Below are 13,127 nucleotides of genomic sequence, written 5' to 3'. Positions count from 1 at the left end.
TCCAAGGCCGCAGCTCGGGAGGCTCCTTCCCCGGGGCTGCTCACTTCCCTGCTCGACTTGCTTGGGAGCAGTGGGAAGGGCGGGGAAGGGGCCCTGGCAGCCCAGGCCATCTGATCACCCTGCTGACCCGCAAGGGATGGTGGCCCCCATCCCTGCACCCCGGTGGGGACGGGAGGGGGAGGCCCCCGTGCCAGAGGGCATGTGGCAGAGGCGGCCTCCCGCAGGCCCGCATCGCCCCCTCCACGTCCCTCCCGCCGACCCGGCGGCAGAGGGACCCACCCCTGAGTGTGGTGGAGGACGGCGTCCGCGAGCGCTCACTAACGGAGAGACAAAAGCTTGGCTCAGAGGATGACTTTCAATAGATCGCAGCGAGGTAAGCGGCTCTGCTACTTACGAAACCCTGACCCAGAATCAGGTCGTCTTCAAAGGATATAGCACCGGGTGCCCCATGAACATGCGGTGCACTAAGGGCAATGTATGCGGCCCCCTTCAGTCCTTGCTCCGGTCCCCAATCGAGCGGTACTACGCAACGGTCTCTCTCTCTCTCTCTCTCTCTCTCTCTCTCTCGAGAGAGAGAGAGAGAGAGAGAGAGAGAGAGAGAGAGAGAGAGAGAGAGAGAGAGAGAGAGAGAGAGAGAGAGAGAGAGAGAGAGAGAGAGAGAGAGGCCGGCTATCCCAGGCCAACAGAGGCTCCATGGCACTGCGGTATCGTTACGGTTTAGGGGGGATTCGGACTTAGAGGCATTCAGTCATAATCCCACAGATAGTAGCTTTTCCCCATTGGCTCCTTAGCCAAGCACATACAAGTGTCTGAACCTGCGGTTCCTCTCGTACTGAGCAGGATTACTATTGCAACAACACATCATCAGTAGGGTAAAACTAACCGGCCTCCACGACGCTGGGATCCAAGAGAAGGCCCTTGACTGGACCACCTCCTTCCTCTCCGGCAGAACCCAGAGCGTCCGTCTCCCCCCTTTCTGCTCCGAAGCCACAGAGATCTTCTGCGGCGTACCCCAGGGCTCTTCCCTCAGCCCAACACTGATCAACATCTACATCTACATGGCACCGCTCGCCCACGTCGCCCGACTGCACGACCTCAAAATCATCTCCTACGCCGACGACACCCAGCTGAACCTTTCCCTCACCAAGGACCCCCCACACCGCCAAAACCAACCTCCACGAAGGAATGAAAGCAGTCGCCGAGTCGAAGATGAACAGCCGACTGAAACTAAACTCGGACAAGACTTCTCATCCTCGGATCCACCCCCTCGGCCTGGGACGACTCCTGGTGCCTGACCGCACTGGGATCAGCTCCAACACCCACCGACAACGCACGCAACCTAGGGTTCATCCTCGACTCCACCCTCTCCATGACTAAGCAAGTCAACACCATCTCATCCTCCTGCTTCAACACCCTCTGCATGATCCGCAAGATCTACAAGTGGATCCCCACCGAGATGATCAGTCTCCCAGGCTCTCGTCAGCAGCAGGCTGGACTACAGTAACGCCCTCTATGCAGGAGTCACGGCCAAACTCCTGAAACTACTTCAACGCATCCAGAACGCCTCTGCACGCCTGATCCTCGTCATCCCTCACCGCAGCCACATCACCCCCCACCTGAGAGCCCTGCCCTGGCTCCCCATCAACAAGAAGATAACCCTCAAGCTCCTCACCCACGCACACAAGGCACTCCACAACACCGGACCAGCGTACCTCAACAGACTCAGCTTCTACACCCACACCCGCCAGCTTCGCTCCGCCGACCTCGCCACAGTCCCCCGCATCTGAAGAGCGACCTCCGGTGACAGATCGTTCTCCCACCTCGCCGCCAAGACCTGGAACACCCTCCCCATCCACCTACGGCAGACCCAAGACCTGCTGACCTTCAGAAGACTCCTCAAGACCTGGCTCTTCGAGCAGTAGTAGCAGTCCTCCCCACCCCCCCCCCCCCCAGCACCTTGAGACCCTCACGGGTGAGTAGTGCGCTTTACAAATGTTTCTGATTGATTGATTGATTGATTGAACCAGCTACTAGATGGTTCGATTAGTCTTTCGCCCCTATACCCAGGTCGGATGACAGATTTGCACGTCAGGACCACTACGGACCTCCACCAGAGTTTCCTCTGGCTTCGCCCTGCCCATGCATAGTTCACCATCTTTCAGGTCCTATCACACACGTTCATGCTCCACCTCCCCGACAGAGCAGGCGAGACGGGCCGGTGGTGTGCCCGCCGCTGAAAGCACGGTGGGGTCCCACCTCAGCTGGCGCACTCCAGCCCTCACCTTCATTGCGCCACAGGGTTTCGCTCAGCCCTCCAACTTACGCACGTGTTAGACTCCGTGGTCCATGTTTCAAGACGGGTCGGTGGGTAACAGACATCGCCGCAGACCCCTGGTGCCCGGCATGGGCCACCCCGCCCAGTGGCGCGACGCGGTCGGGGCACACTAAGCACAGTCTGCCTCAGTCGACAGTCGCGTCCCGTCCCCCCTTCCCCACCATGGCGCGCCCGGAGGGGCAGCCGGGCGCAGGTGCCCGGAGGAGGTCACGGAGGCCGTCGAATCTCCCTTGGCCCCGCGGACATGGCAAAGCTACTACCAGGGGGCTGTAACACCCTCCGCCGGAGCGGAGGGCCACCTGCCACACAGAAGACTTCCCAGCCGACCAGGAGCTGGGTGTGGCGCAACACCACGGAGGAAATGCACCCTGCGGGGGCCGGGTAGCGCCCGGGCACCGGTCCGATGGAGGGGATCCGGAACTCCCAGGCCACCGACCTTCCCGCCATGGTATATCTTCCAGGCGGACTGCATGGACCCCACCCGTTTACCTCTTGATGGTTTCACTCCCTCTTGAACTCTCTCTTCCAAGTTCTTTTCACTTTCCCTTACGGTGCTTGTTGGCTATCAGTCTCGCACCCGTATTTAGCCTTAGATGGAGTTTACCACCCGGTTTGGGCTGCATTCCCAAGCAAGCCGACTCCGAGAAGACCCGATCCCGGCTTGCCGGGGGCCGCTACCAGCCTAACACCGTCCGCGGGGTGAGCCTTGATCAGAAGAACTTAGGCACCCTGAGAAACACCGGGGAGTCGGTCTTCTGTAAGCCACATTTCCTGCGCCCGCCGCCGGGCGGGGATTCAGTGCTGGGCTCTTCACTCACCGTTACTAGGGGACTCCTGGTTCGTTTATCTTCCTCCGCTTAGTAATGTGCTTAAATTCAGCGGGTCGCCACGTCTGATCTGAGGTCTTAGTCGAAAAAACGCCAAAGCGTCGGGGGAGCCACAGGGGAAGGCCAGGCCCCTGCTAGAGCAGGAGCTGGGCTCATAGCAGCGCGTGCCCTCTCTCTCCGGATCGGATCTGCAGGGCTTTGCCTTCCCTGTGAAGCCAGCCGCGGAGGGGGGCGCCCGAGGCACGTGCGCACAGACAGCCGGTGGGACATCACAGACAGCCACACGCAGTCAGGCGCCCGGGGACGGGGCCAGGCAGACCGGTCTCCAGCCCAGAGGCTAGGCACACCGGCGGCATACCTCCGTGATAGGGACCGGTGAGGGACCCTGCCACGGGCCATCGGTGGACTGACCTTGTGGGGGGACAAAGGGAAGCGGAGCTAATCCTGCGATGACCCCAGCCACCTCCCGGGAAGCCCGGGGGCAATTGACGATCGAGCGACCCTCAGACAGGCGTAGCCCCGGGAGGAACCCAGGGCCGCAAGGTGCGTTTGAAGTGTCAACGATCAATGTGTCCAGCAATTCACACTCATTCTCGCAGCTAGCTGCGTTCTTCATCGACGCGCGGGCCAAGCGATCCACCGGCAAGAGTCACCGGCATCTTTTTGAAAACGTTCGCCCAACTGCAGGCGCAGGAGAGGTGGGAGGAAGGCGACGCCTGTCCGGGCGCCCCATTCAAGGCTTGCCCCTCTGGGAGTCAGACTGCCCCATTGGGAGAAAAAAAAGTGTTACGAGGCGCTCGGCCCGGAAGTCCCCCCCACCCACCCGCAGGCAAGATGAGGGCTCTCGGAGTGACGGGAGCAGGCAGCCCCACCGTCGCCGGTCCCTCCCAGAGTAACCAGGAGGGACCGCATGGGTCTTTAAACCCCTCAGCCCAGCCGCACAGGACCAGGTCGAAGCGGGTACCTGGCATCGAGGGAGGATCGCCCCACCTGCACGTCAGCCATCCGTCTCCAGGTTGCCCGAGCCATGCTGGCGAGTTGCTCTCCCCACGATTGCCCAGGTTGGAGGTGCCAGAAGGGCTCCCCATCCTGCACGCCTCCCACCGAGAGGAACCGGGGTCCCCTCGCAGGCCCTTGGTTCCTTCCCTTCCAAAGTCAAAGTCAAAATCAGAGAGACTTGTTAAGTGCACAAATCACCGGAAGATCTCATGGCGCTTGCGGGACTCCATTGGGCTGAAGGTCATATCTATTCTTCACTATTGCTGATCAAATAGCCAAGTTTTTAATTCTTTCCGGAAATGTTTGTTTTGGACAATGAGTGGAAATGGGACGGAAGCTTATTACAGGGACGGGGATCAAGAAAGGAAAAGGATCATCCCCCACTTTGTGCAGTGCGGATTCGAAGTGGGGTTAGGAGAGATTTTGAACTAGATCTTAACAGTCTTCCTGGCTGGTATCGGTTAAGCTTTTTCGCTAGATAACAAGGTCCAGTGCCATATATGATCTTGTGGGTGAGGCATAGGATCTTAAAATGGCCTCTCTTTCTTACAGGAAGCCAATGGAGGGTCCTCAGACTAGGGGCTGAAGGAGATCTAGATGGCAGATTCAGAATAAGTCGGTCAGCGGTGTTCTGCAGGATCTGTAGTTTGGAAAAAAGATCTTCGTTAAGGGAAGCCAGCAAAGCATTCCCATAATCCAGTCGGCTTACAATTAGACCCTGCACCAGAGATTTCCTAGCTTCAATAGATAGCCATTTAAAAATTTTACGAAATTCCGCAGGATGCCATAGCAAGTGCCTAATACAAGGTTGACGTGGGTAGTCATGGATAGTTTATTATCGATGGTTATTCCAAAATTACGGGATTGGGGATGGGCATAAGCCCAATTCCTGTGGCCACCAATTGTTAGGCCAATACTCTTCAGTCCTGCCAAACAAGATGATCTCCGTTTTACTGCCATTGAGCTGTAATTTGTTATTGCCCATCCAGTTGTTATGGATCATGCAGTTTTTAAACCGGGTCATTGTATCTGCAGGGTCGGGACCAAACGTGATCAACAGCTGAGTGTCATCAGCATAAGACACGGCCTCAAAACCATAGGACCTGATTACCCTGGCCAAAGGTGTTACATAGAGATTAAAAAGCATAGGGCTTAAGATGGATCCCTGGGGAACTCCTATGCTTACCAACCTACTCCGTGAGGCAAGGGTATCTATGTGTACAGTGGTTGAGCGGTCTTCCAGGCCGCCCTGCCGTGCGAGAGGGACTGCTCCTCAGTCGCCCGAAGCCCGGTCAGGCCATGACTTGGGCGCGGGAGGACCCAGGCGGTGGAAGGGCATTTCGAGGGGGGCGGGTGGTACCATCCCAGGGAGGCACTGCCATTCGGTTTTCCCCCACCACGGGGGTAGTGCTGGGTGAACATAGGTTCCGTCTCGGAGGGCCTACCACTGAGCCCCTCCTGGAGAGGGACAGGGGACGGGGTTCGCCCCGTCCCCGGTCCCTCATGCATTGGTCGGGTCCTCCACGGTGGAAGAGGCCAGCCGAAGGCCCGGTCCTCACCCCAGCGCCCCAAGCGGCCACGGACCTGTCCGCCGGCCGGGGCGCGCCAGGGCAAGGCCAGGCCTTGTGCCTACAGTGTGCTTGCAGGAGGCAGCCGAGGGCTTTGGGCTGGTGTCGACAGTCATTCAGGCCGCTCCGACGTTAATGATCCTATCGCAGGTTCACCTATGGAAACCTTTTTACAACTTTTACTTCCTCTAGATAGTCAAGTTTGATCGTCTTCTCGGCGCTTCACCATGGCCGTTACCGACCCCGGCGGGACCGATCTGAGGACCTCACTAAACCATCCAATCATTAGTAGCGACAGAGGGTGTGTACAAAGGGCATGGACTTAATCAACGCAAGCTTATGACCCGCACTTACTGGGAATTCCTCGTTCATGGGAAATAATTGCGATCCCCAATCCATATCACAAACAGGGTTCAGCGGGTTACCCGCACCTGTCGGCGAAGGGTAGACACACGCTGATCTGTTCAGTGTAGAGTGTGTGCAGCTCCGGAAATCTAAGGGCACCACAGACCTGTTATTGCTCGATCTTGTGTGGCAGAACGCCACTTGTCCCTCTAAGAAGTCGGACGCCGAACACTGGGGAGTCGTGTAACTAGATAGCATGCAGCAGTCTTGTTCGTTATCGGTATTAACCAGACAAATCGCTCCACCAACTAAGAACGGCCATGCACCACCACCCACAGAATCGAGAAAGAGCTATCAATCGGTCAATCCTTTCCGTGTCCGGGCGAGGTTTCCCGTGTTGAGTCAAATTAAGCCGCAGGCTCCACTCCTGGTGGTGCTTTCGCTTTGGTTCGTCTTGTGCCGGTCCAAGAATTTCACCTCTAGCGGCACAATACGAATGCCCCCTGCCATTCCTCTTAATCATGGCCCCAGTTCCAAAAACCAACAAAATAGAACCAGACTCCTATTCCATTATTCCTAGTTGAATTAGTCAGGCGACCGACCTGCTTTAAACATTCTGATTTTTTCAAAGTAAACGCATCGGTCCCCAGGACACTCAGTCAAGAGCATCAAGGGGGCACTGAGAGGCGGGGGCACTGAGAGGCAGGGGCTGGGACAGGTGGTAGCTCGCATTGCGGCAGACCACCAGCTCGATCCCAAGATCCAACTACGAGCTTTTTGACTGCAGCAACTTTAATACACGTTATTGGAGCTGGAATGATCGCGGCTGCTGGCACCAGACTTGCCCTCCAATGGATCCTCATTAAAGGATTTAAAGTGTACTCATTCCAATTACAGGGCCTCGAAAGAGTCCTGTATTGTTATTTTTCTTTACTACCTCCCCGAGTCGGGAGAGGGTAATTTGCGCACCTGCTGCCTTCCTTGGATGTGGTAGCCGTTTCTCAGGCTTCCTCACTGGAATCGAACCCTGATTCCCTGTTACCTGTGGTCACCATGGTAGGCACAGAAAGTACCATCGAAAGTTGATAGGGAAGACATTCGAATGTAGCGTCACCGTCACGGGGACGTGCGATCGGCCCGAAGTTATCTAGAGTCATCAAAGTGGCACGGAGAGCCCGGATTGATCTTAGTCTCAAATACACGTATCCTGGGAGGTCAGCGCTCGTCGGCATGTATTAGCTCTAGAATTACCACAGTTATCCAAGTAACAGATGGAGCGATCAAAGGAACCATAACTGATTTAATGAGCCATTCACAGCTTCACTGTACTGGCCGTGTGTACTTACACGTGCATGGCTTAATCTTTGAGACAAGCATATGCTACTGGCAGGATCAACCAGGTAGTCGCACCTTCTGATGGGGTAGGTTCGGGAGCGGTGTGCCCGTCTCCCCAACCAGCAACCTTCGCACACCCCGACCAGCAACCTTCGCACACCCCGACCAACAACCTTTGCACACCCCTCCCTCTCGGGAGTCTGCTAGGGGAAGGAGCTCACCCGCCTGAGGCGGAGGGCTCGCTGGAGGGGTGCGGTCGTACGGGCACCGGTGGGCCCAGCTGTCTCCCCCACAGAGGCGGACCGAGGCGCAGCCTGAGCGAGACACAGGGGTGCCAAAGTCAGACTTCAGCAGCCCTCAGAACAGTTGTTCCGAGCTGCTGCGGAAATGCGCTGGGCAGAGAGGTGTGACGGCATGGCGCATGGGGCCTACGGACCTGCCGGACGGCAGCGTCCGAGAGCCTGGCGCCACCCAACCCCTTCCGCTCGGTTCGGACCACTGGTGGGCATGAGCTGCCGGGACCTCGGCCTTCGCTCTGCTGTGTAGGGTGAAGGGCCTCCCACCAGGGGACAGGCCCTTGAGTCGGACGGTCCATGCAGGGTGGAAGCTCTTTGCTTGAAACAACAGCCGAGGCTGGCCAAGTAGTCCATACCTAAACAGACCGAGAGTGCCTAATCGATAGGAGTACGGCTAGGGCCTCCCCTGGCAGGCCGCCCTGCACGGGGGGGGGATGCTGGCTTTGCGTCCCTGCCTGCTCCCAGGGCGAGCAGGCTCGGGGGAAAGGCCCATCGGGAAAGGCCAGAGAGGCAGGCGCGGACCCGGGCCGCTGTGGGCCCGGCAGGCACGGGTCCTGCCTTCACCTGTCTCAGAATCACCGGACCTCACAGAGGTCTGGCTGACCCTCTCCCTAGTAATCCGGAGGAAAACTACCCACCCCCTTCTGGTAATCTGTGCGCACCGAGTGACACAGGGGACCAAAGGCGCGAACGTGCCCGACCTCCTGGAGCCCTCGCTGGGATCGGGGTGGTAAATGAGCCCTCATCTGAACTTCCAGAGAAGCCCGGCCATCTGGTCACCCCATTGGAAAGCATTGCGAGCGATCAGATGGCCGAGGGGATAGCTGCTACCAGATGGCAGAGGGAAAAGGCGCGACCAGCTGGCTGGGCTCGAAGGGCGGCCATCTGGTCGCTCTGTGCCCCAACGAAAGGGTGAGCGGGAGCCAAAGCATGGGGGGGCCAGAGGTCCGGGCCCCAGCTGGGCCTCAACCATGGGACTGCGAGGGAGGGGGGGCGGCGGTCCCTCCGACCCGGGGCCCACAGACACCTTGACAAGCAGGCGAATCGGGGGAGGTCTGCACTGGACCGACAGACCTCCGTCCCAGGCCCTTGGCATAGCGGCAGGCTGGGGGACGGGGCCCAGGGCTGGAGCACCAGACCCAAGGCCCGGCGGGGTCCCTGGACCCAGCCGGGGCTCCCGGGCCTAGAGGGGCAGGGGAAGCTACCTGGGACCACGTCCCGGGCACCATGCCTCGCGGCAGGCCCGAGGACGGAGCCTGAAGTGGGGGGCCGCCCTCCCCGGGGCCCCTAGCTCCTGAACTAAGCCAAGCATGGGGGGCTCCCCGGGCAAGACGGAACCCCGTCTCGGGCCTTTGGCATAGCGGAAGGCCGGGGGATGGGACCCAGGGCTGGAGCACACGACCCTGGGCCCAGTGGGGCCCCTGGACCCATCCAGGGTTCCCGGGCCCAGAGGCACAGGGGAAGCCTCCCCGGGCCAGCGGGCAGGCCCAAGGACGGAGCCCAGGGTGGGGAGGCTGCCCTCCCCGGGGCCCCGGCTGGAGCTCCTGAACCCAGCCAAGCAGGGTGACCCTCCCCGGGCCCGGCGGAACCCCGTCTCGGGCTGCTGGCAGGGCGGCAGGCCAGGAGACTGAGCCTGGGGCCCCTGGACCCCGTAGGGGCTCCCAGGCAGAAGCGAGGACTCCCCGGGCACTCGGGCTCCCATCTTGGGTACCACACCACACGTTGGGCCGGGAGAAGGAGCCCCGGGCTGGGGGGTGCATCCTGGCCTGTCCGGCAGCCGGCTGAGGACCGCTAAGCCAAGAGGGGTTTTGAAGTACCCTGTCCCTAGTAATCTGGAGGAAGGGTACCCCTCTTTCTGGTAACCCGTGCGCACCACGAGACTGAGGGTACCCAATGCGCGGACACACCCGACCTCCTGGAGCCCTGGCTGGGATCAGGCAAACAAGCCCTCATCGGGACTTCTAGGGCAGCCCGGCTATCTGTTCACCCCATTGGGAAGCTTTGCGCGCGACCAGATGGCCGAGGGGTAAGGTGCGACCAGATGGCTGGGCCTGAAGGATGCCAATCTGCCTGCCCGAGCCTTCGCGGGAGGGCTCCCGCCTGCCCTTCAGAGGGCTCGGGAGCTCTGCGTCCCGGGGGCTCGGTGACCCCAGCTGGGCCTCGGGCCCGGAGCTGCAGACGGGGGTCCCCGACGGACCTCTGACCAGGGGTCCCCCTGGGCACCATGACAGGTGGGCAAAGTAGGAGGGAGGCCTGCTCAGACCCGACGGACCCCCATCCTGGGACAATGGCGAAGCAGGGGGAACGGAGTCCGGTCCCCTAAGCCTGGCCGGAGGTCTCGGGACCGGCACGCGCAAGGGAGACCTCCTCAAGGCCCGCGTCCCAGGTGCCCTGCCACGCAGCAGGTCCAAGGACGGAGCCCGGGGTGGGGAGGGCACCCTCCACCCCAGAGCCACCAAGGGCCCCTGCTGGAGCTCCTGAACCCAAACCGAGCTGGGGAACGCCCAGCAGGCCCTGGGCCCATGGTGGAGTGGAGGACAGAGCCCAGTGTAGGGAGTGCCCGGCCAGAGCTCTCGGGCGTGGATGCCCAAGGGAGGACCGCCCGGGCCCGATAGAGCCCGTCCTGGGCACTTTCCCATGCGGCAGGCCTGATGACGGAGCCCCGGACAGGGGGGGGGGGGGGGAAGGTGGTGCCTGGTCCCAGCACATCTGGTCCCCGGCTGAGAACCGCCAGTCCGGGAGCGGCTCCGGCATACCCTGTCCCTAGTAGTCCGGAGGAAAGCTACCCTTCCTTCTGGTAACCCGTGCGCACAAAGTGACGGAGGGGACCCAGGGCACGGGGCGCCTGGCCTCCTGGAGCCCTGGCTGGGATCGGGGAGGGAGGCGAGCCCTCATCGGGACTTCCAGGCCGGCCCGACCATATGGTCGCCCCATTGGAAAGCTTTGTGAGCGACCAGATGGGCAAGGGGAAAGGTGCGACCAGATGGCCGGGCCCAAAGGACGCCATCTGCCCACCCTAAGCCTTCACCGGAGGGCTCCCTCCTGCTCATGCAGGGCTACAGGGCTCTGCGTCCCGGGGGCTTGGAGACCCCAGCTGGGCCTCAGGCCCGGGGCTGAGAATGGTGGTCCCGTCGGACCTCCGACCCTGGCCCATGACGGAGCTTAACCCATCCCTGGGCCAGGCCGCACGGGGAAGGGCTTCACAGGCCTGCGTCGGGCTACCAAGGGCCCCAGCCTATGCTCCTGAACCCAGTCCGAGCCCATGGCGTGGGACGGAGCCCGGGGTGGGAGCACCCAGCCAGAGCTCTCGGGCCCGGCCCAGGGGAGGACTGCACGGGACCGATGGAGCCTGTCCCAGGCACTTTGCCGCACGGCAGGCCAGAGAAGGGAGCCCCAGACAGTGGGGAGATGTTGTCCGGGCCTAGCCCATCTGGGCCCCGGCTGAGAACCGCAAGCCCGGGAGCAGTTTCGGCATACCCTGTCCCTAGTAATCCGGAGGAAAGCTACCCTTCTTTCTGGTAACCCATGCACACCGAGTGACGGAGAGGACCCAGGGCACGGAGGCGCCCGACCTCTTGGAGCCCTGGCTGGGATCGGGGAGGCGGGTGAGCCCTCATCTGGACTTCCATGCCGGCCCGGCCATCTGGTCGCCCCATTGGAGAGCATTGCGCGTGACCAGATGGCCGAGGGGAAAGGCGCGACCAGATGGCTGGGCCCGAAGGACACCAATCTGCCAGCCAGAGCCTTCACTGGAGGGCTCCCGCTTGCCCTTTGGAGAGCTCGGGGGCTCTGCTTCCTGGGGGCTCATCAGAGCCCTTATCTGGGTCTCGGGCACGGTGCTGGCTGAGGGGGGTGGGGGGGGCCGAAAGAATTCCCTGACCCGGGGCCCGCAGGCACCTTGACACGCAGGCGAGGCCTGCCCTGGCCCAATGGACCTCCGTGACTTACACCCAGACCCTTGGCTGGCCACAGGACGTGGGCTCCCGCACCCCAGGGCCTACCGGAGCCCAGGCCCTGGAACCGGTCCCCGCTTTTGAACCCAGCCATGCCGGGGGGAGGGGGAGCCTCCCCGGGCACCAGGGACCTCTGTTTCACGGATTTGTTTCATAACTCCGTGGAACTCAGCATAGGGGTACTAAGCCAACTCCGCCCAGGGTTATTTATGAGCACAGTGCAGCGCCAACAATGCAATCACCGACCATGTTGTCAGCTTCTATTGAGCACGCACAAAATGAATGTTTTTGATGTTTTGTGTAGCAGCAAATCCCCTTCCTTCATAGAGAATATCATAAGTTAGACCTGCTAACTAAAACCGGTTCACAGTACAGGCAAACGATTGCTTGAGTAGAAAGTAGACGTGCCCCCAAGCTAATTAACTTAATGTATTAGTCCTTTTTTTGTAAACCTTTTTTTGAGTGTATTGTGAGTTTATTATTTTGAGTTATAGAATTGCTTTTGCTGGTACCAGAGGTTACATTACAATTAACCGCTCTGTAGGGTCTCAGTGTTTTGCTGAATGAAAATATTCAATAAAAATGTATTTATTTATTCACAGATACTTTCTCTTTTCATTTTATGAGGCGCGTATGGACTGCTGCTTATTATTTTTTACTTACAGCTAGCCTATTCTCTTGATGCTTTCTGCAGGTTATGGTCCTATTAGTCAGCTCTGCAGCCCATTTCGTTGTCTTCAGAGCGCTATTCCTGCTCCAAGCCAGTGTGTGCAGGCAGGCACTTTTTTTTTTAAATGTTATTCAGCACCGAAGCAGTTACAGTATTGTAGCTTTGTATTGATACCCCCGTTGAGTTTGAAGGTTTCATAAGGCCCCCACGTGTCTTGAGCAACAGTTGTGTGCAGGGTTCACCTCGTATCTCTGAAGTATTTCCACGGAACCCAATTCTTACCAAACTTAAGTGGACAACCATGTGTTTTGTACACTGTGGTTTCAGCCTGAGTCTAGACCGGTCTTCCACAGCGTCAGCGGCTCTGTGCTGCTCCACATTCAGGCTTGCCTGGCCACTGCAAGTGCCACAGTACAAAATAATCTGGCATACTCAAAACCCATTAGCTCTCCCCAAATGCCCAGGAGAGCCACCTTCACCCACCCCTCGATTTTTTTCGTCTTGAACATCTCTCGTTGGATAATCCTCTGAATACGCCTTGGCGAAGAAGCAGCCTCCTGAAGGCCTTAGGGCCCATTCCAAGAGGGCAAAGGCAGCCACCACAGCCCTCCAGCGAGGGGTTCCAATTGCTGATATCTGTCCAGTTGCCATGTGGGCATCTCTGCATACGTTTGCCAGACACTATTGCCTGGATTCTCAGGTTCGCAGGGAGGGCCTGTTTGGCTGCTCTGTTTTGCAGGATTTTCTGGTCTAAAACTTTTCCGCAGTCCCTCCTCCGGGGTTAGGTATTGCTTGGGTA

General features: G+C 59.4%; 1 protein-coding gene, 1 non-coding gene and 1 pseudogene across 3 annotated transcripts in view; all 3 read right to left on the bottom strand.

Annotated features, from left to right (window-relative positions):
• Window positions 1-13,127, bottom strand: part of WFS1 (wolframin ER transmembrane glycoprotein) — a 397,666-nt gene that overhangs the window by 211,123 nt on the left and 173,416 nt on the right. The window lies entirely within an intron of this gene.
• LOC146863073 (5.8S ribosomal RNA) lies at window positions 3,660-3,813 on the bottom strand. The gene has a single exon (XR_014978670.1). It is a non-coding gene; the product is annotated as a 5.8S ribosomal RNA (ribosomal RNA).
• On the bottom strand, window positions 5,863-7,477 carry LOC146863072 (18S ribosomal RNA; annotated as a pseudogene).

The sequence above is a fragment of the Triturus cristatus genome, chromosome 2_2 (genome assembly GCF_964204655.1).
Source record: "Triturus cristatus chromosome 2_2, aTriCri1.1, whole genome shotgun sequence".
Taxonomy (NCBI): Eukaryota; Metazoa; Chordata; class Amphibia; order Caudata; family Salamandridae; genus Triturus; species Triturus cristatus.
The sequence above is the reverse complement of the archived record's forward strand: the minus strand, read 5'-3'. Positions and strand labels throughout refer to the sequence as shown.